This window comes from Gracilinanus agilis, chromosome 1 (assembly GCF_016433145.1).
Source record: "Gracilinanus agilis isolate LMUSP501 chromosome 1, AgileGrace, whole genome shotgun sequence".
Taxonomy (NCBI): domain Eukaryota; kingdom Metazoa; phylum Chordata; class Mammalia; order Didelphimorphia; family Didelphidae; genus Gracilinanus; species Gracilinanus agilis.
This window is the reverse complement of record NC_058130.1, coordinates 267,428,503-267,451,468: the sequence shown is the minus strand read 5'-3', so window position 1 is coordinate 267,451,468 and position 22,966 is coordinate 267,428,503.

Below are 22,966 nucleotides of genomic sequence, written 5' to 3'. Positions count from 1 at the left end.
AATAGATATGTGGAGAAAAATAAATAGGGACAAAAAGGAATACACCTTCTTTTCAGCTGCACATGGTACATTCACAAAGATTGACCATGTGCCAGGGCATAGAAACATAGCAAACAAATGTAAAAGAGCAGAAATAATAAATGTAACTGTTTTAGATCATAATGCAATAAAAATAATAATTAGTAAGGGCATATAGACCAGCAAACCAAAAATTAATTGAAAATTAAATAATATGATTCTCTAAAACCAGCTGGTTAAAGAAAAAATCATAGAAACAATCAATAATTTCATTGAAGAGAATGACAATGATGAGGCATCCTTCCAAACTCTGTGGGATGCAGCTAAGGGAGTACTCAGGGGGAAATTTATATCCTTGGCTGCATGTATTAACAAATTAGAGAGGGCAAAGATCAATGAACTGGGCATGCAAATCAAAAAACTAGAAAGGGGACAAATTTAAAATCCCCAGTTAAAGACCAAATTAGAGATTACAAAAATTAAAGGAGAAATCAATAAAATTGAAAGCAAAAGAATTACTGAATTAATAAATAAGACTAGAATTTGGTACTTTGAAAAAACAAACAAAATTGACAAAGTACTGGTCAATCTAATTAAAAAAAGGAAAGAAGAAAAAATCAGTATCAAAGATGAAAATGGAGACCTCACCTTTAATGAAGAGGAAATCAAGGCAATCATTAAAAACTATTTTGCCCAATTAAATGGCAATAAATATAGCAACCTAGGGGAGATGGATGAATATTTACAAAAATATAAATTGTTTAGATTAACAGTAGAAGAAATAGAATACTTAAATAATCCCATATCAGAAAAAGAAATTGAATAAGCCATCAAAGAACTCCATAAAAAAATCCTCAGGACCAGATGGATTCACAAGTGAATTCTATCAAACCTTCAAAGAACAATTAATTCCAATACTATAACAAACTATTTAACATAATAAGCAAAGAAGGAGTTCTACCAAACTCCTTTTATAATACAAATATGGTACTGATCCCAAAGCCAGGTAGATCAAAAACAGAGAAAGAAAACTACAGACCAATCTCCTTAATGAACATAGGTGCAAAAATCTTAAATAGAATATTAGCAAAAAGACTCCAGCAAGTGATCATGAGAGTTATTCATTATAATCAGGTGGCATTTATACCAGGAATGCAAGGATGGTTCAACATAAGGAAAACCATTCACATAATTGACCATATCAACAAGCAAACCAACAAAAACCACATGATTATTTCAATAGATGCTGAAAAAGCCTATGACAAAATACAACACCCATTCCTATAGAAAACACTAGAAAGTATAGGAATAGAAGGACCTTTCCTAAAAATAATAAACAGTATGTATCTAAAACCATCAACAAGCATCATATGCAATGGGGATAAATTAGAAGCCTTCTGAATAAGATCAGGTGTGAAACAAGGATGCCTATTATCACCTCCATTATTTAACATTGTACTAGAAACACTAGCAGTAGCAATTAGAGAAGAAAAAGAAATTGAAGGCATTAAAATAGGCAATGAGGAGACTAAGCTATCACTCTTTGCAGATGATATGATGGTCTACTTAAAAATTCCTAGAGAATCAACTAAAAAGCTAGTAGAAATAATCAACAACTTTAACAAAGTTGTAGGATACAAAATAAATGCACATAAATCATCAGCATTTCTATATATTTCCAATACATCACAGCAGCAAGTGTTAGAAAGAGAAACACCATTTAAAATCACCTTAGACAATATAAAATACTTAGGAATCTATCTACCAAAACAAACACAGGAATTATACGAATACAACTACAAAACACTTTCCAAACAATTAAAAGTAGATCTAAACAATTGGAAAAACATTGATTGCTCATGGGTAGGATGAGCTAACATAATAAAAATGACCATTTTACCCAAATTAATTTACCTATTTAGTGCCATACCTATCAAACTATCCAAAAACTTTTTTTTACTGAATTAGAAAAAACTATAACAAAGTTCATTTGGAAGAGCAAAAGATCAAGAATATCAAGGGAAATAATGAAAAAAAATGTGAAGGAAGGTGGCCTAGCAGTACCAGATATTAAACTATACTATAAAGCAGCAGTCATCAAAATGATATGGTACTGGCTAAGAGACAGAATGGAGGATCAGTGGAATATACTTGGGGTAAGTGACATCAGCAAGACAGTATATGATAAACCCAAAGAGCCCAATTTTGGGGACAAAAATCCACTATTTGACAAAAACTGTTGGGAAAATTGGAAAACAATATGGGAATGATTAGGTTTAGATCAACATCTCACACCCTATACCAAGATAAATTCAAAATTCAGAATGGGTGAATGACCTGAATATAAAGAAGGAAATTATAAGTAAATTAAGTCAACACAGAATAGTATATTTGTCAGATCTGTGGGGAAGGGAAAAATTCAAAACCAACAAAGAGAAAAGAATTACAAAATGTAAAATAAATGATTTTGATTACATTAAATTAGAAAGGTTTTATACAAACAAAAGCAATGTAACCAAAATCAGAAGGGAAACAACAAATTGGGAAAAAATCTTTATAACAAAAAATTCTGACAGAGGTCTAAATACTCAAATATACAAGGAGCTAAATCAATTGTATAAAAAAATCAAGCCATTCCCCAATTGATCAATGGGCAAGGGACATGAATAGGCAATTTTTAGATAAAGAAATCAAAATGATAAATAAGCACATGAGAGTGTTCTAAATCTCTAATAATTAGAGAAATGCAAATCAAAACAACTCTGAGGTACCACCTCATACCTAGCAGATTGGCTAAAATGACAGCAGGGGAGAGTAATGAATGTTGGAGGGGATGTGGCAAAATTGGGACATTAATGCATTGCTGGTGGAGTTGTGAACTGATCCAACCATTCTGGATGGCAATTTGGAACTATGCCCAAGTACCTGCCCTTTGATTCAGCCATAGCTTTGCTTGGTTTGTGCCCCAAAGTGATCATAGATAAAAAGACATGTCCAAAAATATTTATAACTGTGCTTTTTGTGGTGGCAAAAAACTGCAAAACAAGGGAATGCCCTTCAAATGGGGAATAGTTGAACAAATTGTGGTATATGCTGGTGATGGAATACTACTGTGCTCAAAGGAATAATAAACTGAAGGTATTCTATGTGAACTGAAACGACCTCCAGGAATTGATGCAGAGTGAAAGCAGCAGAACCGAAAAAAAAAGAATGCTCTTCACATTCAGAGGAAGAACTACAGGCGTGGAAACACAGAAGAAAAACAACCGCTTGAGCACATGGGTTGATGCGTACATGATTGGGGATGTAGACTTGAAACGACCACACCAATGCAACCATCAATAATATGGAAATATGTCTTGATTGATGATACATGTTAAAACCAGTGGAAATGTGCGTAGGATATGCAGGAGGTTAAGGAGGGGGAAGGGTGTAGAAAATAAATAAAGGTAAATAAAGGTAATGGATAATAGGGACACCAGGGATATTATAATAAAACTAAGTAATTGTGGATATACACACTGGGGTTAAGAGAGACTGGACTAGGATGAAAGACCAGCGTTTACTGGATTCACATAGGAATGGCAGTTGGTCTTAACTGTCACTCAGCTTCCCCTAGGCCAGAGTCTAGAAACAAGCAAGCAAGGTAAGAGGGATTAACTGTTTTTGTTTTGTTTTGTTTTGTTTTTTAAACCCTTACCTTCCGTCTTGGAGTCAATACTGTGTATTGGCTCGTCTTGGAGTCAATACTGTGTATTGGCTCCAAGGCAGAAGAGTGGTAAGGGTAGGCAATGGGGGTCAAGTGACTTGCCCAGGGTCACATAGCTGGGAAGTGTCTGAGGCCAGATTTGAACCTAGGACCTCCCATCTCTAGGCCTGCCAGGGATTAACTGGTTTTAATTATGTACAACTAAAAGGTGGGATAGGGATGTCTACTCTAAAACCTTAAATCCTAATGACAAAACCCACAGGGCAAAGGGTGGACTTATTCTACTCTTATCTAAGTGGTCTAACAGGCAGGGCCCAAGGAGCAGTGGAGTCTCTAGAAGGCTGAATCAATCCTGGTACCAGCCAGGCTTGAATCAGCACAGCTGTGGATCAGAGGGGTGTCTTTGAGGGTTCTCACAGCTTTCCAAAGAGGTTCACAGGATGCCAAAATCCTAGGAGGTCCAAGATATCCAAGAAGAAAGAGTATACTTGAAAAACTGTCCACCAGGTCCCAAACTTCTCCTCTTCTTGGTGCAGCTCTCTTGTTGTTGGAAATCCACCTCCACTCAGGATCCCAAGGAAATCAGGAAGCAGGGTCTGAGATCTCCCTGGGCTGGCAACAGTTTGCCCACCACTAATGGAGTCCTCTCTCAGGGCCCACACACTTCCTCCTCCTTCATTCTATCCTAGAATGCTCCAGCTCCAACCTACTAGATGAACCTTAATTTTTAATTACTAACTAATCTAGTCTTCCTCACAACAAGGGGAAAATAAAAACACGTAACCATGGAAAATTTTTCTAAAAAAATAAAATATTTAAATATAAAAATAGATGGATAAAGAATTTCCCAAATTATGATACAATGTTAAATGGGTAGACTATTCAGTGAATGTAACAGTAGGTACTGTTATATTGAATCTCTGGGAGCCAGGAGTCCACACTGTTGATTGACAGGTGGATCCGTTGGATGTTGGAATGTTCCCAGAGGGCCGTGAGAACACAGGAGAGGGCAGTTGGCCCAGGGGGGGTATAAAACTCCCTGGCAGCCCTGGCAGGGGGTCTTTCTTTCTTTCCCTGAGACCTGAGATCAGTGGATCCTGGTCTTTTGTGGGATTGAGACTTGCAGACTCAGCCTTGCAAGATCTTCCTGTTTGTTCCTGTAACATCATCAACCTGAACCCAGACCATCATCTCTGATTCTATTGCCCTTAGATATTAGGAAATCAATCATCTTAGTTATCTAGGTTTCCCAGGGCCTGGGAGGGGTCTGGGAAGTGGGCAGAAGAAGAAGAGGGTGGAAAGGGGTGGATATCTCAAAGACTGGTTAGGCATATCATCTAACAAAGGAGAAGAAGCTGAACATCAAGCAGCAGTTTGCCTACTCTGGTGTGGCTGTGGCCAGGCTGGACCAGAGAGGGACTAACCATCCTGATTCATTACTTGCCTACAGTTTAAGGGTTTATCATTACCAAATTAATTAGGGTTTCCCAATATCTCTATCCAATCCCATTATCCCTCTTTGTTTAAATACAATCAAAACTTTTAAAGTACCTTCCTGAAGTGGTTATTCATAGCTTCTTTGGGAAGGGAGATATACAGTCAGATACCAATAGTTACCAAGCTAAAGAGCTCATTATATAATATCAATCAACCCCAGGTGGGACCTGAAGGGATATCATCCTTTGACCTGCAGGATCCTGCCTGGGCACTGTTATAAAGGAGGGAAGTGTCATATCATCTTCTCTCTATACATCATCTACATCTAGTAGAATTTATTATAACAGTACAGGCATTGTGATTGGGCCTAGAAAGGAGTAAAAGAGGCTAGATTCTATTAATGTTTTCAGTGACCCTGAGATATTCCCTAATAACTTCTAAACATGGAATTCTACCAATGAAGCTACATGGTGGTAAATCATGGAACACTCTATTCTCAGAATAATCAATGTGGATTATGACTGAAGATGATCCAATGAGTAATGGATAGATTCATAGTATGTATAAGCAAGTTGTAAGCATATCACTAATAACTACATGGGCACAAGAAACTATATAACATACATCATTAACAACATGTAAGATGGTCATAGGAGGTGGGTTGGTCATATGGTGAGAGTGAGGAGTAACAAATGAACAGAGTGCTACACTAATATCTGAAAAAATTTAAAGGGTCTGCAATACATTGGGACATGATTTTTGGGGATAGTGAACAAGAATTGCACCAGATAAGAAGACACGAATGGGTTATTCACACAAAAAAAGAAAATATTGTCCTTTTTTTAAAAAAAAGAAAAAAAAGGGAAGAAAGCCTGAAAAGTGTAGTCCAGTGAATTTGTTTTTTATTCATGGGAAAATAAGTTTCCTGGATTAATGAAGAGATGTTGGTGAACTCTTATAAACAGCCAGCATGGCCAAGTCAATTTCATTTAATTCCTTATTAAGTTAGTATCTAAGGAGAATATTGTGCATAGAGTTTACATAGATTTTAACAAAGGTTTTTAAAAAAATTTTTTTTATTAAGAAAATTTTTCCATGGCTACATGGTTCATGTTCTTTCCCTTCCCTCCTCCCAAACCCCTCCCATAGCCAATGAGCAATTCAACTGGATTTAACATGTGTCATTGATCAAGACCTATTTCCATATTATTAATATTTGCATTAGGGTGATCACTTAGAGTATATATACATCCCCAAATATGTCCCCATTGAACCATGTGATCAAGAAGTTCTTTTTCTTCTGTGTTTCTACTTCCATAGTTCTTTCTCTGGATGTGAATAGCTTTCCCTCAGGTCCCTCAGAACTGTCTTGGATCATTGCATTGCTGTTAGTTCAGAAGTCCATTACATTTGATTGTACCACAGTGTATCTGTGTCTCTATGTATAATGTTCTCCTGGTTCTGTTCCTTTCACTCTGTATCAATTCCTGGAGGTCATTCCAGGTCACATGGAATTCCTCCAGTTCATTATTCCTTTTAGCACAATAGTATTCTATCACCAACAGATACCACAATTTGTTTAGTCATTCCCCAATCGATGGGCATCCCCTCATTTTCCAATTTTTTTGCCACCACAAAGAGTGTGACTATAAATATTTTTGTACAAGTCTTTTTCCTTATGATCTCTTTGGGGTATAAACCTAGCAGTGGTATAGCTGGATCAAAGGGCAGGCAGTCTTTTAAAGCCCTTTGGTCATATTTAACAAAGTTTTTGATAAAATATTTCCAACTATTCTTGTGAAGAAGATTCAGAGAAGTGGTTTAGATGATAATATAATCACATGCATTCAGAACTAGTTGGATAATTAAAATTAAGGAGTTTTTATCTTCATGTAAATGAAGATAAATGTAAAGTTTACATTTAAATATAATTTTAAAATTAAATTAAATTAAAATTTTAAATGTGGCTTATAGCTAAATTTAAAATTACATTCAGTTTTAAAAATTTAATTCAATTTAATTTTTTTCAGATGTATAGTTTCCACTCACACTTCTCTTTGCCTCTATTGAGAAAATAGGAAAAACAAAACTTGTTAAAAACCATGTATAGTCAAGCAAAACAAATTCTTACATAGGCTATGTTAAAAAAAGATATGCCTCAATCTATACTTTGAGTCTCTCTGGAAATAGGGGAAATAGGTAGCATGTTTCATCATGACTCTTCTAGAATTGTGATTGGTCCTTAAGTCCCTCTAAGTTGTTTTTCTTTACAATATTGTTGTTACTGTACAAATTCTTCTTGTTTTGCTTATTTCACATACAAGTCTTCTGAGGCTTCTTTCAAAATTTAAATCATGGCCTTTATTCTTTCTACAATACAATAGTATTCCATCACATTTATATAGCATAAGTTGTTCAGTTATTCCCCAGTTGATGGATACTTCTTTAGTTTCCACTTCTTTGCCAACACCAAAAGAATTGCTATAAATACTTTTTATACATATGGAATTCTTTAGAGAGTAGTTTTTAATCTATCAGTATAAAGATGGTAGGTCTCCTTTGGTATAAGCCGGGTATCTATGCTTGTCCCTGTGCTATTTAACATTTTTGTTCGTCATATATTGTACAGTCATCAAATTTGTAGTTGGCACAAAGTTGGGAGAAATAGCTAACATGTTGGATGATATTCAAGTCAGGACCAAAAGGATCTTGGCAGGCTAGAGCATTGGGATGACTCTATTAAGATGAAACCCAATAAGAGTTAAGGTAAAATCTTATATGTTAAGTGTAAAATATCAGCTTTATGAATATAAGATTAAGGAGGTATGATTAGATAATAGTAATCATGAAAAACAGCTAGAGATTTTAGTGGTTTGGAGATTCAATATGAATCATCATTCTGATGTGACAGCCAAAAAAACTAGTGTATACTCAGGCTGCATCAAGTGGGCCATAGTTTCCAGGATTAGGGAGGTGAAAGTTCAATTGTACTTTACCTTATTTATTTATTTTTAAAACTCTTACCTTCTGTCTTAGAATCAATACTAAGTATTGATTCCAAGGTAGGAGAGTGATAAGAGCTGGGAAATGGGGGATGAGTGACTTGCCAAGAGTCATACAGCCAGGAAGTATCCAAGGTCAGATTTGAACCTAGGACCTCATAACTCCAGTTCTGGCTCACTATCCAGTAGGCCACCTAGCTTGCCCCTACACTACCTTATTTAGACTTTATCTAGGGTATTGTGTTCAGATCTGGTCAACCTGGTTTAAGGAGAGCATTGATGAATTGGACAACATCCTGAGAAGGGTGATAAGAATAGTGAAGGGTCTTGAATCTGTTGTAAGACCAGTTAAAGAAACAATATTTCCAAAAAATTTCATTGTTCTTCAGCTGTTTTTCAGTCATGCCCAATTCTTCACAACTCCATTTGGAGTTTTCTTGTCAAAGACATGGAAATGGTTTGCCAGTTCCTTCTCTAGCTTATTTTACAGATGAGGAAGCTGAGGCCAACAGGGTTAAGTGACTTGCCCACTGTTACACAGTTTGTAAGTGTCAGAGACCAGATTTGAACTTGGGAAGATGAGTCTTACTAAGTCCAGGCTTGACTATCTACCTCACTGCCCTTCAAAAAATTAGATCATTGACAAGTATAATGGCTTGCCTTAAGAAGTTCTGAGTTCCTTCTTCCTTGGACATCTTCAAGTAGAGGCTAGATGATCACTTGTCAAGTATGCAACAGTGAAGATTCTTTTCATATGTAGGTTGGACTAAATGGTCACTGAGATTTTTTCTATCTTTCAAACTATTTGATTCTATGCTTTTTATCTGTATCAATAGGAGTACTCATATTGAGGAGATCATGGATTCATTAAATGTAGTCAAATATAACCTTTTGGAGCTGAAAACCTTAAAAAGAACCACATAAACCCCCCCTTTTTCCCTCCTTCCATCTTGCTCCTATCTGAGCAATGAATTTAAACATTGGCCAGAGCTTTTCTACCTGCCACCATATAAGTAATCTATTCCATCTTCAGAGTGATTTACAAACATTAATGAATCTTCACAACAGTTACATAAAGTGGATGAGTATAATTACCCTCATTTTATACTTGGGAAATTGAGACACAAATGGGTTAAGTAAGTTGCCCCCAGGCCACACAAGAGTTTGCCTCTTCATTTGGATTGCCGAATCACTGGCTTCCAGTTTTGTTGGGGGAGAATTCAGTGCTTTCCTCTGGTCTAAATGAAAGTAGACTATCGATCACTGCTCTGTTTTGTGGGTGAGGTATAGGGTGCCATGTAAAGAATTATTTGGCTAACTCTCTGCTAGCAAAATGAAGGAGAGAATTCAAGGACTGTTTTAGGTAATTCAGCCAACCTCAAAGTCCTTACTTATGCTGTAAGTATCTAAAAGCTAGGGATCAGATTTTTCTCTTTACCTGAGAAAATTCTGCTGGTGTCTTATAAGGCCTGATGGAGTCTATGGTTTTTGTTTCTCTCCAGGCTACACTGCTAACCTATTTCCACAGGTTTTTCAATCTACCATGAAGAAACCTCTTCACTCTGGAAGTTCATTACACCCCTAAACGACTTCCAGGGGTATACAGTCTGTTCCCTCTTCACGAAAATTTGAATGATGAAAATTTAACTTTACTAAAGAATTCTGAAAGAAGTACACATTCAAAAAAAAATCACCCATGTTAACTTTATTACTGTACTGAATTCTCTCTCTCTCTTTCTGCTCTTGCCCCTTAGGTTGGCGCTCTGTAGTTTGAAAAAGGATCTATAGACTTCATCAGACTTCTGAAGAGATCTATACCACAAAAAAATTTAAGAAACTGCTCTAGGAAAAATACAAATTCCTCATCTTGGCATTTAAAGTCCTCCACAATATGTTTTGCATGATATCATGCTGCTCGCTTTCTCAGTTGGTAGGTGAGGTGATCGGAGGGAGGTAGAGAATTTGGAACTCAAAATTTAAAATGAAAAGAATGTTAAATATAGATAAACAACACATTTTTAAAAGATTTTTAATAAATGCTCGTGTTAAATAAAAAATAAAATCTTTCACATTCTGTTTTCAGCTTATATTTCTGGTCTTATTTGACATCATTATCATTAATATGTTTGAACTTCTGTGTTTGAACTTAACTAATGTTGTGAGGAAGATCATTTAGTATTAGTTACATATAGTTTATATGGACCTAGCAGGAAGGGCTGGAGGATTCCAAGATGGAATGAAGGAGCAGAAAGTAGGTCTTGTGCTCTGAGAGAGACTCCATTTTGGCACAAACTGTTGTTAGCCCTGGGAGATCTCAGAGTAAAGGACACCCTGCATCCTGATTCCCTGGGATCCTGAGTGGTGGTGGCTTTCAGCAAGTGGACAAGACCTGCAGAGCTTGACATTCCATCTTTTGCCATAGTGTCTTTGCAAATGCGTAGGTTGCATCTCCTCTAATTTTTCTCCTCTTAAATTTTTCTTCAAGGACTCACATTGCTACTTCTGATGGGAAACCATACCCAACCCTTCCTCTTCTACTAGTTGTTAATGCTTACTCTCTCCTCAAATTATTATATATATAAGCATGTTTTATTCCCTCCAACAGAATAAAAGCTCTTTGCGTTCTTTCACTTATTGCTGAGTCAAGAAGAATTGAGTATTTTTCATCTTGCCTTTGCAACACCAGTGTCTAACACAGTGCCTTGCAAATTATTGATACTTAATAAATGTATTGCATTGGATTATAATGAAGGATTAGAGATGAGCAGTGTAAGTGCTATCTCCCCAAAGCAAAAAAAATGAAGAAGAAAAAAAAATACTGTTCAGTCTGCATTCTGAGTCCATTAATTCTCTATCTGGAGGTGGGTCACATTTTTCTTCATGAGTCTTTTGGAATTGGTGGATCATTGTATTGATCAGAGTAACTAAGTCCTTCAGGGTTAGTTATCTTTACAAATGTGTACATTGATCTTCTGGTTTTGCTCATTTCACTTTTCATCAGTTCTATGTCTTTACAAGTTTTTCTGAAATAATCCCTTTCATAATTTCTTATAGCACAGTATTCCATCACTTTTATGTACCATAAATTGTTTAGCCATTCTCCTCACTTTCCAATTCATTGCCAGATATTGGTCCTTTTCATTTTCCTTTGATCTCTTTGGATCTTTGTTCTCTTTAGATCTTATAATGGTATTGCTGGGTCAAAGAGTATGCATAGTTTTGTAGCCTTTTGGGCACAGTTTCAAATTATTCATATTTCAATTACTTTCAATGTTTTGTTAACATTTTGGGCTTTCTGTTTCCATTGGTTCTATTTAATCCTCTTTCCTTAGCCAATATCCTTCAGTGTTTAAGTCTCAGGAATTTTTACTTTCCTTGCAGTGTTTTGTTATTTCCTGGGATATGCTGGTAAATGTTTATTAACTGAAAGATATGTACCCTGAACAAACTTTTACATGTAATCTATATTATTGGCATTTTCTCCATCACTTTTTAAATGCCTAAACAATAAAAAAATCAAGCTCTGATTTGTAGTAGTGTGATGATTCTTGAGCTATAAATTGAAAATTTAAAAATCAATTCTCAGAAACTGATGAGATATGCCTCCAGCATACTTATATCCAGAAAGATTACACAATCCATTCCATTTGCATTTGTCATACTTTACACTCAGTTTTGATTCCAACTGTTTTTTTGGTCCTGCCTTAAGCATTTTATTATAATTTGGACATTTTCCCTAAGGACTTTTTGGAGTTTTTCCTTAAAAATTTTATTTGATTTCTTTTGACTTTTAAAAATCTGTTTACAGTCTTACTGATTTTCCTCTCTGATCTTAGTGTCTACTTGATAGTTTAATATTATGTCCTTTCTTTTAGTTACTACTTCTTGCTATGTGGTGATTTAAATATAATAATAGCTAACATTTGTATAGGGCTTTAAGGGTTGCAAAACACTTTAGAAATGTTTTTTATCCTCACAACAACCCAGGAGGTAGGTACTTTCCTTTTATAGATGAAGAAATGAGGCATCTCTTTGTTTCCTGGGACTCTTTCTTCCCCCAAGGATGGGAAGGCAGCAAACCCATTTGTTTCCTTAATAAACATTTATTAAGTTCCAACCTCCCCCCAACCGCCATTATTAGTGGAAGTTAAGGGACTTGATAAAAAAATGTTTGAGGCCAGATTTGAACTCAGGTCTTTCTGACTCCTGATTCAGTGCTCTATCCACTGTGCCATATAACCATCAATGTTCCAGTATGTTTCATTTCCATATTCTCATCATCAAGGTTATATTCATTAGCCAACCTCTTGGGTCCTTCACAAAATCATAGAATCTCAGTTGCTAAGGATATTCAACTCATCTAATCCAACCAGTACCTTTCTGGTTTTATATAGTTCATATTCTGGGGTAGTGGATAGAGTGTTGGACTTGGTGTCAGCAAGACCTGAGTTCAAAAACCTTAGATCCTTACTAGCTGTATGACTTTGGGCAAGTCATTTAACATCTGTTTCTTTCGGTTTCTTCAACTATAAAATGAGGATAATAATAGTACTCCCCTTGTGGAATTTTTGTGAAGATCTAGTGAGATAATATCTACAAAGTATTGTTTTTTTAGCACAGTGCCTGGCACATAGTAGATGCTGTATAAACTCTCATTTCCTTAGTTTCCCTCTCCCCTTGTGAGAAGATAATTCCATCTGTTTTATAGGGTCCTAGATTTAGAGTTGGAAGGGACCTTAAGTTCATCTAATTAAAGTCCCTCATTTGTAATGGGTATTTAACTCTCATGTGAAATCATACCCCTACTTGTATTTTATATGGCAATAATATTTGTCTTGTGCACCCAACCAGTTCATTCTCTAGAAGTGGGCCAGGCAGGAACTGTAAATCAAATGAAGTAAATATTGAGATAGGATATCGAAATGACTAGTAGAGGGAAACCAAGCTACATTCTCATTAGCCCCTCCAGTCTCCCATACACAGATGGGTACCTCCTCCCACTGGCTCACATACCAAGGAGGAAGGGAACACGGCCTTGAAAAATGTACACTTCTATGGAAAGGGTTTTGGCCATCTGCCTTGAGTTATGATTAGAGAATTTCTCAAGTTCTAGTCTGCCCTCTGTTTCTTCTAAGGTAAGAGAATTTCTCTTAATTGAATCTTGGCCTTTTATCTTCTTGACATGACCCACTTCTCAGCTCTTTCCTACATCTCTGGCCATTGAAGCTGGAGAGTTCCCTGATTGACTGCTGGGCTCCATCATTGATATCTCTTGAAATTCTGCTCTTTGTGATTGCTTCCCTCTAGGCTTCCCCCCATCTTTTTAAGGGAGTACATTCTCCCAAAGCCAGTCTATACATCTGCCCCTTCAGGACTTTAGGGTACCCTAAGGGACTTAGGAGATTTCCTTTTCTCTATTACCATTGGCTTGAGCTCCTACCAGCTATGATTCCTTCCTCTCTCCATAGTGGTAGGGATCAGTAAATACTGTCCTAGCTCCTTTAATCTCTTAAGATCAATTAGCTTTTAGGGGCTTCTAGGTGGCTCAATGGATAGAGAGACAGGCTTAGAGATGGAGGGTTCAAATTTGACCTCAGATACTTCCTAGCTGTATGACCCTAGGTAAATCACTTAACCTTAATTGCCTAACCCTTACTGTTCCTCTACCTTGGAATTGATATTTAGTATGTATTCCAAGACAGAAAGTAAGGGTTTAAAAAAGGTCAATTAACTTTTATAAAGCCGTATTTACTTCCATTAAAGCAAGAATAAACATACAAACATCCTATCCAATATCTTTGGGGCATGCTTTTCTTTATACCTTCTCAGTCTCAATTCAATTCAACAAACATTTATTAAATGCCTACTGTGAAAGAGAACTCTTTACTTTATTGTCTATCCTGAGTTAACATTAACTTAAGTACCCCTACTTAGTACCTCACTAGACTGAAGACAGGATTAACTCCCTCTTGTACTTTTGAATTGAATCAACAAAAGATTAAACACCCTACTTAGTACTAGGTGAGAAGTTAGCAAGGTACTTCACACCCTTAGAAATTCAATCAGCCAGGAATCTGTGAATCTTTTTGATGAGAACTTAACCTTCAGAAGGTGAGAAGTTGATCCTACTGACACTGGCCCCTGGACAGTGCTAGACAATTTGGAAACTTTGATTGGCCCCTGTGAAGAGGGGAAGGGACAAGAAGTCACCATAAAAAGCAAGCCCCAAACTTCTTGAGAGCAGATTGTCTTTGAGAAGATAGTCTGAAGAGATTGTCTTCTGGAGATAGTCTTAGATAGTCTTTGAGGGAACTTTGCTGGAGACTATGGCTTGGATTGTTGGCTCAGAGCTCGGCTTCTACTTGAACTCTGACTCTTGGATTACTTTGTTGAGTGAATAAAAGGCTGAGCCCTTTCCTAGCTTCTGGAGAGATTAGCTTCCATCTTGGAGAAGGCCATGTGGTTGCTCACTACCAGCCTTCCTGGTTGAGAGCTAATTAATCTCTGCCTGGATTAAGCAGACCTGGAGCAAAACATTTAGGTCAATAGGATAGGTAACTTCTCTATCCCCCACACATTTCTCTTCTTTATTGTTTCCTCTCTATTTGTAAATATTTGTAAATAAATTTCTGACTCAAGATATAATAAATACTGGCAACCACATAATTTCATATAATCATCATCCAATCATTAATTTTAACCTTTACACTATTATGTGCTAGGTACTGTAGGCATATGAAGAAGAAAAAGACAATCTCTGTCCTCAGGGAGCTTACAGTCTAATGGTAACAATCTAACATTAAAATATGGTAACACAAGAAAGCTGAAAATCAGGGTATATCTGTGGGGAAGGCTTTCAAGTGGGTATAATATTCCATGGAATAGAAGACAAGAAAAGCTGCTGATGGACAGTTACCTGGAAGCCTTGAGTCAGGGTTGGGGAGTAGGAGGAGCAGGTTCAATTTAGCTCTTTTCTTGCATAGCTTTGGTCCATGGTGAAAGGCAAGTATCACCTTTGGATAAATCCTTATCTCAGCTTCAGAAGATCACAGTCAAAGATTCCTCCCTGCTACTTGGGGCATCAATACTACACTGACTCAGAATTCAGCTCTTGTAATACCAGGATGCCCAGTGTTCTTTTGACCTTGTAGTTAAGATAAATTAGTTGAAATGTATAATATAATGTTATATACACAGCCACCTGTGACCATTGGATAGAGTGCTGGGCCTGGAGTCAGGAAGACCTGGGTTCAAATTTGACCTTAAAACACTTACTAGTTGTGTGCACTTAACTCTGCCTCAGTTTCTTCTTCTGTAAAATGAACTAGAGAAGGAAAAGGCGAACCACTCCAGGATCTTTGTCAAGAAAACTTCAAATGGTTTTGGTCTTATAAAATTAGTTTTTTACAAAAATGAATATTAAGGAAATAGGTTTTGATGATAATTCATGTATAACCCAGTAGAATTGCTCGTCAGCTCCCAGAGGGGGAGAACATAAATCATGTAACCATGGTAAACTTACGTGTAAATTTGTCACTGGAATAAAATAAAGAAAAAAAATTTGAAGAAAAAAAAGGACACATGAAGAAAAAGACTATCTACTGCCATAGAAGGAACTGAAGGAATCCAAATGGATAAGGAAGCATATTATTCCTTCCTTTATTTTCTCTCTTAATTTTTCTTTATGTGTCATTCTTCTCAATATGATGAATATGGACATGTGTATTATATCCTAACACATGTACAACTATAACATGTTACTTGCCATCTTGGGGAGGTAGTGTTATCAAGAAGTAAATAAGGTAATCTGAGTGGGTCTCGAATGCAATTTGGGTGTGAGGAAGGATAAAGGGGATATAGGTGATTATAAGGTGATTGGAGGAAGAATGAAGGTATGGGAAGGTATATAGGAGATAAAGGAAATGGGGTATGTAGGAGAGGGCAGCTCAAACAGGTTTATTCCCAGAGGCTTGAGACAAAGGATACAGGGAGGAAATTAGGGCCAGTAAGAAATGTTTAGGTTTTTGCTGGAGGGTTTCTCTTGTTAATTTCTAAAGTTTCTTGAGGGAGGATTCGAGAGGGCCCCTCCCTGCCAGTCAAACTGATGGCTGGAGGAAGTCTTGGGTAGGTACTTCCTGCCAAGATGGATGCCCCCTGTTCTCTCAAGAAATAAAAAGATGATTCCTTCCCTCTTTAGTCCTTGCCTCAATCTTTGATACAATGATTCACCAGAGGCTTTGAGTAGGTAACAAGGGAATTTATTAATCTCAGGTTAGTCAGAGGGAAAGAGGATTTCTAACTGTTGCTAGGGAGAGGGGTGATGGTGGGGGATGGGTCGTGGAGAGGTTTAGACTGAGAGAGCTTGCTCTCCCAGTTGGGAGATTTGACTGCCTTTTAAGTAAAGTCCTTATTAAATCACTAAAACTAGGGGTAACTTATTTGAGGATACTCTACTTGTCTATAGAAACTAAAACCCACAATGTTCAATCACCAAGCCCTCCCTTCCACCTAGGACCCACAGGAAATTCAGGGGAAGGGGAGGGATATGGATGGAGAGATCAGGGAGAGGTCCAGAGAAATGAGATAGGTTTAAATTTCCCTGAGACAAGATAAGCACGGGCCAAGGCCGAAGCAAAACCAAGCTGAAAGGCTGCAACTAACAGGTTAAGCCAAAGCAAAAGCCTCCAGCCACAGCGAAAGCCAGAAGGCAAAAGCCCCATCAGTTGGAACTTCGCCTCTATTTATAGCTTCAAGTCCTAACTGACTTTCTGAAGAGTCTAAGATGTTTAACTGACTTTTTGTGACCATTAGAAATTACAGAAGCAAAAAGTTTCTGTTAGCCACCTTGCATTACAGTAGGAGGGTGGGAGAGAGAGAGAACATGGAAAATCTCAGTAAGTGACTATTAAAAATATCAACATGTAATGGAAAAAATATAAAAATTTTTAAATAAAAAAAAGAAAACCCCAAATGCGGTCATGAAGAGTTGGAAACAACTTAAAACAACTGAACAACAACAACAATGGGATAAACTGGAAATAATCAACTGAGTGACCACTGTACCAGAAAGGCACCAAGTCAAGCACCAACCCAGAGAGATATGCCAGAGAAACATTGCATAAAAGTGAACTACTTTGTGATGGTATAGTTTGGGGTAGGATGTAGAGTCCTAGAATACATTAGAACCTTATTGGTGAAGTTTGAGTACCCAGAAGGCAAATTCAAACTGTCTGTGAACCCAGGAATTACCAGAGAGTTGATGGAGAAAGTGCTTGCTTTGGGTGACTGGCAGAGGGGTAGAGCTTGCAAAAAATGTCCTTGGCTCTGGGAAGAGGGGGACCTGAGCAGCTCCCCAAGTGCTGACTCTGCACGTGTGCCATGTCTTTGCCAACACTGCACTAGAATATACATAGCATACCCTGCTCACAATATAGCAAGGATGGTGAATTTTCAGCGTGAGTTCATTAGATCCTGGGCCATGGGGCAATGCTGAGTGATATTGGGTATCTCTGATGGGACTTTGATGATTGTCAGCCTCTAGTGTTTGCCTAAAGATCAGTCAGGGAGCAGCTCCACAGGAATCTGAGTAGGCATGCTATTTGTGATGTGGTTAGACAGTATATTTTGCTACTTTATTATTGGGAGTAATGTGAAGTTGCTCTCTGCCAATAATCCTCAGTAATAATCACTCTCTTGACAACAGAGAAATTGTGAACCATGAGCTTTAGCCATACTAGAAGTGGCAGGTTGCCAGCCTCGTGGGATTTCTTATACTGAGCCTTTTAAATTCTAATTTTATGCAATAAATGTATGTTAACCTATATGGTGAGTGCTTCTTTTTGGATCATGTGAAGTTGGGAAAAATAAGAATCTTAATGGGAAAAAGGACATGCTTTATTTGGATATTTTTTCCCAGAGTTTTGACCTTGGGTAGTGTCAGAAGGGTTAGTTTATGATGAGTTTATGAAATATTATATGTGAATGATTTTTACATCTTTAACTCTAAATCCAACTGAGAGGAAAGAGGACCAAGACAGTAGATAAGGATCCCAAAATTCTCTTGGGCATTAACATCTACTGACCTGGCCTTCTTCCTCCTGTGCCCATTTAGGGGGTAAATCCTTCCACATATAGGAATACTGTCTATGCTCCCTGTAGCAGCAGTAATCTTTTATATGTGGGATTCAGTATATGGAATACTGACCTTGGAATCCGGAAGACTAGAGTCCAAATTCCAGAATAAGTCCTTTAACTTCTCTCAGCCTTGGCTTTGGCCATCTGTAAAATGTGGATAATAACGACACCTCCTTCACAAAGTTTGTTGTGAAATGGTATCTCAAATGACATAACATATATAAAGTATTTTGCAAACCTTAAAATATTACATAAATGTTAACACCTACTGCCTATAATAGAAAAAAAAGTCCTGCAAAAACATGTATAGTCAAACAAAATAAATTCCATTTCTTACAAAATATCATAAGATGTTACACAAACAGTAAGGGCTAGGTAATGGGGGTTAAGTGATTTGCCCAGGGTCACACAGGTTGGAAGTATCTGAGGTCAGATTTGAATGCAGGACCTTCTGTCTCTAGTCCTAGCTCTCAAAACACTGAACCACATAGCTGATCCTCAAGTTTTCCTTTTTTTTTTTTTAAAGTTTTTCCAATTGGGTAGGGGGCTATAGGGAGAGAAAATAGATTTCTGTTGTAATTTTTTTAAATAGAGAGGTAGAGAGATGTTGCAGTTGTGAAAAATTATATGTACTTTCACAGGAAATAATTGAATTATTAACTTAACTTAATTGTTTTACTCTGTTATAAGAGAATCATTATGAAATGGGAATAAACTATAAATATATATAATAAAATGAAGAATATAAATATAAATAAAACTTAAAAATTATTTTAAAAAAGCAAATTCCCTTACTTTTATATACAGCTATGGAATCTGAGAGTTAGTATAATGTAATGGCTTGCTTTTAAAGTTTTTCTATGGTTACATGATGTTCTTTCCATGCCTTCCCCCTCCCTCCCATAGCAAATGAGCAATTCAACTGGGTTTTATATGTATCATTGATCAAGACCTATTTCCATATTATTAATATTTGCAATAGAGTAATCATTTAGAATCTACATGCCCAATCATGTCCCCATTGAATCATGTGATCAAGAACATGCTTTTCTTCTGTGTTTCTACTCCCACAGTTCTTTCTCTGAATATGGATAGTGTTCTTTCTTATAAGTCCCTCAGAGTTGTCCTGGATCATTGCATTGCTGCTAGTAGAGAAGTCCATTACATTCTATTGTGCCACAGTGTATCCATATCTGTGAATAAGGTTCTTCTGGTTCTGCTCCTTTCACCCTGCATCAATTCCTGGAGGTCATTCCAGTTCACATGGAGTTCCTCCAGTTCCTTATTCCTTTGAGCACAATAGTATTCCATTACCAGCATATACCACAATTTCTTCAGCCATTCCCCAATCGAAGGGCATCCCCTCATTTTCCAATTTTTTGCCACCACAAAGGGCGCAGCTATAAATATTTTTGTACAAGTCTTTTTCCTTATGATCTCTTTGGGGTATAAACCCAGCAGTGGTATGGCTGGATCAAAGGGCAGGCAGCCTTTTAAAGAATGGCTTGCCTTTAATGCTACTACACAGCTTTGAAGTGTCTAAGGCCAGATTTGAACCAAGGACATCCTTGCTCCAGGTCTTACTCTCTATCAACTAAGCCACTTAGTTGTCCCCATCCTTTATATAGATATAGTTTGTTGGAGGAATTCCATGTGAACTGGAATGACCTCCAGAAATTGATACAGAGTGAAAGGAGCAGATCCAGGAGAACACTGTACACAGAGGCTTGATATACTGTGGTACAATAGAACACAATGGACCCCTCTACTAGTAGCAATGCAAGGATCCAGAGCAAGGCTGAAGGACTTATGAGAAAGAAAACTATTCACATTCAGAGGAAGAACTGTGGGAGGAGAAACACAGAAGAAAAATAACTGCTTGAACACATGGGCTGATGAGGATATTATTGGGGATGTAGACACTAAATGATAACTCTAGTCCAACTATCAATAATATGGAATTAGGTGTTGATCAATTATACATGTAAAACCCAGTGGAATTGTGGTCGGCTAAGGAGGAGGTTAGAGGGGTTGGGGGAGAGGGAAAGAACATGAAATATGTAACTATGGGAAAATATTCAAAATAAAAAAATATATATCTAGTTTGTCCATAATTGTTTGCATGATGTTCCCCATTAGACTGTGAGTTCCTCAGGAACATGGATTGTTTTGCCTCTTTTTGAAGCCTCTTCTTTCAGAATGGTGCCTGGTACATGGTAGGTATTAAATAAATGCTTCTTGACTTGACTCGCTTGATGCTGTCACCCTGGTAAATGATAAGATGATTTATGAATCCAGGTCCTCTGACTCTGAATTCTGTGTTCTTTCCCTTGCACCTTATCCCCTTATCTGGTTCATCTGCTTTCCTCCACAACAGTAAATGCAAGATGACATGAGTTAATTCAATCTTGACTCTAATAATTAACTCATTAATCTTGCAATCTTGCAAGACTGAAATAAAAGAAAAACATATGAGAATATTATAGTTTTTAAACCAGTTAATTTCATTTTGTAGTTGTTGAGTCCAACTCTTCTTGACCCCATTTGGAGTTTTCTTGGTATAGGTACTAGAGTGGCTCACCATTTCCTTCTCTGGCTCATTTTATAGATGAGGAAACAAGCGAAAAGGGTTAAGTGATTTCCCCAGGGTTACACAGTTAGTAAGTATTTGAGGCTGGATTTAAACTCAAGGAGATGAGTCTTTCTGACTTCCAGCCCTGGCACCCCATCTACTCTGCCACCTAGCAGGCCCCTCAGTTATTTATCATTTTGATTCTTCAGCGGTATTAGTACTCTTTTTTTAACCACAAAGCTAGGGACTGGGTCTTGCTGAGGCTAATCTCACAATAAGTTTAAGCTGAAAAATGGAATAAAATAAGATACTTTATAATCTGTCCAATTTTTCACAAAAGGAAGTTTACTTAGCCAAAACAAAGGAAGACCATTCTGAACAGGGAAGAGATATTCATCCAAGATAAAACATTCAGCATGGCTTCCTACTGCTCATTCTGCTGGTCTATGGTCAAGAGCTTGAGGAAGGAGGTCTGGCCCCTTGTGTTCTTGCTGTTTTATACCCAGGTGACCAGTGTAATGCAAGGATGCAACAGAGGCTTTTGCTCTGGCAAGAAATCAACTGTAAAACATGCTGGCAGTTAAGCCTTGGAATCTTCAGAGAAAGTCAGTTGGAACCTGAGCCTTGAAGAGAGTGGAAGGTCCAACTGAGGCTCTGCTTTTGGCTCTCGGCTTTGCTTTGGCCTGTGCTTTTTGTCTCTGGCAATTTGAACCTAGCTGATTTCTCTGGACCTTTCCCCGACCTTCTCCATATTATACCCGTTATCTTACCTGATTTTCCCTTTGGGCTCTGAGAGGAAGGGTGGTTTTGGTTTTGGTGATTAGACTTTTTAGGCAAGTAGGACATCTTTAAATCAACCTATCCCTTATTTTATTGATCTAGTATATACTTTACTTTAAGGCAGCCAAATCTTTGGACTGGGAGAGCAGGCTCTCCCTCAGTCTAACTCTCTCCTGACCCTCCCCCCAGCTTCAGTTTCTCCCTAGCAGCTAATACAAAATCCTAAACTCCTCTTTCCTTTCTGATCAACCCTAATATCAATAAAACCCCCTTTGTTACCTACTCAAACCCTCTGGTGAATCATTGTGTTGAAAATTTAAGCAGGGGTTGAAGAGGGAAGGCATAATTTCTTTTATTTCTTGAGGGAACTGCGGGCATCCATCTTGGCAGGAAGTCCTTACCCTAGACTTCCTCAGGCTGCCATCAGTTTCATTGGCAGGGAGGAGCCTTTTGACTCCTCCCTCAAGGGACTTTAGAAACTAACAAGAGAAAGCCCTCAAGGCAGATTTAAACATTTCTGACTGGCCCAACTCCATTGTGTCCATAGGGATACCTTTCCTGCCTTGAAGGGTTCAACCTACTCCTCTAGTGTCCTCTGTCTCTAACCTCAGCCTCTAGTATGTTTTAAGCTGCGTCTCTTGAATACCCCACCTATTCCCTCACATCCAATATAGTACCTCATTCTTTCCTTCCCTACATTCAGCCATCCCCTTTCATTCCTCCTCCTAATACCTACCTCACCTTTATCCCTCCTTTTAACAAAAGATTCAAAGTTTTATGCATTTTCTCTATAACACCAGGAAGCTGCATCAATGGCCTGAACTTTATTGTTCTGAACCAGTTGTTTTTTTTTTTGGGACAGTTTCATTGACTTTTAAGGAAAAACAACCATAATTTTCTTTTAAAATTTATTTTAATTTTTATTCTTTTTTATTTAACATATTTTCCATGGTTACATGATTCATGACCCCTGCCACCCCCTTTTGTACCCCAAACCAACACAATTGATTCCATTGGATTATACCTATATCATTGATCAAAACCTATGTCTATGTTATTCATATTTGCAGTAGAGTGATTCTTTAACATCAAAACCCCAATCTAACCCTGTTGCACTATGTGGTTGATTATGCATTTTTCTAATGCATTTCTGATTCCACAGTTCTTTCTCTGGATGTGGATAGAGAACAACCATAATTTTCACTGAAGCTAGAAGTTGGGATTTTGCTGCCAACACAGCAATACCAGGAGAACATCAACATTAAAGAGGTGGCTCAGTGTCTTAAAGGTCCTGGGCTCAAATCTGACCTCAGA